This window comes from Macrobrachium rosenbergii, chromosome 6, assembly GCF_040412425.1.
Source record: "Macrobrachium rosenbergii isolate ZJJX-2024 chromosome 6, ASM4041242v1, whole genome shotgun sequence".
In the NCBI taxonomy this organism is placed as follows: domain Eukaryota; kingdom Metazoa; phylum Arthropoda; class Malacostraca; order Decapoda; family Palaemonidae; genus Macrobrachium; species Macrobrachium rosenbergii.
Genome location: NC_089746.1, coordinates 19032069 through 19034418, shown reverse-complemented (window position 1 = coordinate 19034418; position 2350 = coordinate 19032069). Strand labels below are relative to the sequence as shown.

Sequence of the window (2350 nt, the reverse complement as noted above, 5' to 3'; positions counted from 1 at the left end):
CTGTAAAAGTAAAGTGGAGAGTTGTAGCAACTCAAAATACAGTAAAAGTCATGCCAACAATTCTTCCCATAAGGTAATAAATGAAGTTAATCAATATCAAAAGAAAAATTTGAATAAAAACAGGTAACTATTCCTAAACTTTCAGTCTTTACAAATGGGATTTACTTTCAGCGGAAGCTGGAACCGGCCGTTAAACTTAAAACAAGGTGTTTATTGATAGTTGGCTACCAGTGGCAGAGAAGGAAGACCCATCATCCAGTCGGTGCGCATTCACTTTTCTTTTGGCTGCAGTCTGAGACAGACATCTCTTTTGCTGCCTGTTGTTCGACTTAATTATTCATTTTTTTTTTTAGTATACTTGTTGTTTTGAGGTATTTTGCTTATTTTGGAAATGCTGCAACCTACAACATGTCTGCTCTTTTTACTTGTTGTTTTCTTCGCTCCTTCTTCCTGTGTAGTTGTTCCTACACAGATATACTGTGCAGCTATCATCATCACATTTTAGCCTTATGAGCATTTCTCTTTGATATTCTCTCTACTTGTTTTGCCTTTTGATATAACACAACCTAACGCTTGTCTTAGCCTTGGTGTGTGTTCTCTTATTGTTATATCTTTTGTCTCTTACATTTCCAAGGAGAGAGAGGGAGCCTCTTGCATCAAACTGTTCTATTTTTAGACGCCTTCCCAACCTTGTTTTATGGAACATCCTTGTTCTACATCTTTTCTGTTTGTTCTGAAGTGTTATCTCTGAAACAAATTGGGTTTTTATTTTGACTACAGTAAACCCCCTGTATTGGGGGGGGATGCATACCGCAACCCCCCCCTGCAAATAGCTAAAATCCAAAAGTACTTGAAACCCCTCTAAAATCATTTAGAACTGCCTATTTTGATTGTTTAAACCATCAAAATGCCTATACCTGAGTATTTTAATAGTTTTATCACAAAAAGTGCATTTAGTCATGAAAATTATATGAAAATACAGTAATTAGTGAATATTTCTAAGTGAAAAATACTGCGAATGTGCGAATTTTCCATGAATAATAGGTAGATAACGTTCCTCAGAGAAATCCGCGAATACGTGAGAATGCGAATACGGGGGGTTTACTGTATTCGCGTTCCCATGATTCGTGGACTCACCGATTCATGGATTTCTCTGTGGAACATATATACACATTATTCGCGGAAAATTCGCTCATTCACAGTGTTTTTCACTGAGAAATATTCACTAACTACTGTATTTTCATATCATTTTCATGACTATATACACTTTTTGTGAAAAACTACTAAAATACTCAGATACCCAGGTAGTGTTCGAGTTACGATAATTTGATTTTGCGATGGGGTAAGCAATTAATACAGATATGACAATACAGTATTTAGAAAATATTTTAAAATTTTCCATCTCTTTATCAGCATCTAGTTACAAAAGTAAAAGCAATGAGAAGACCATTGTTACAATACACCAACTTCTTTGCCTCCATCTCTTTATCCCATCTAGTTAAACAAGTGAAAAAGAATGACTGAAGCAAATTGATAGTAATGTTATATTCTTGCATAAATGCCTACATCCATAAAAACAACTAAAACAATTACCATAATTATGTTGCAAATGACGTTAAGTAGAATAGGACTGGTATATTTTTACATGATATCCTTATTCGCTATGGATAAAAGATCAGCAAGGAAATATACTGTACTGCTAAATTTAAGCTGTAAGTTGTAGCTGAAGCTGAGAAAACAGTGTTTAAACTGCTAATGACTATAAATTATCGTGCATGGGCAACATGAGTGAAACGCTACTGTAAATAAAATTGGAGAGAGTATTACTGCTGTTTTCATGCCGATAAAAAATAAATACGTAAAGCTCGTATTATGATGAAATCAAGTGAAAACAGTCAACGGAATCTTGATTTTTTTTTTACACAAAATAAACATGCCCCCAAACTGCCAATGTCATCTATTAATTAAAAAAATAGCTAAATTAATTTCACAACGAGGGGCATTTAAGTTATATTACGACTTAGAAACACTTCAATTAACAAAATATAACCTTGCCCCATATAAATGAAGTATCTAGAAGATTCGTTTACACTAACTAGAAGCAATGTTGAAATAAACTTACTGCATAACCGATTTCCAAACCAAAACACTGATCACAGTTTATAATACAAAGGCAATGTAAGAATATATTCAATATTATTGGAGACACTGAAGTATAGCATAATATTTTAAAAGACCCATGGGAAAAATGCATAGTCGTTATGTTGATGTTTGTATAATATGATATTAGTATGTGAATATAGAGTACAGTTTAATGTAGGCTAGGCTGCCATATATGTATACGATGGGT

General features: G+C 33.7%; 1 protein-coding gene across 6 annotated transcripts in view; it reads right to left on the bottom strand.

The window, feature by feature from the left end:
- The window catches only part of LOC136839263 (prostamide/prostaglandin F synthase-like), a 117526-nt gene that overhangs the window by 817 nt on the left and 114359 nt on the right, over positions 1-2350 (bottom strand). The window lies entirely within an intron of this gene.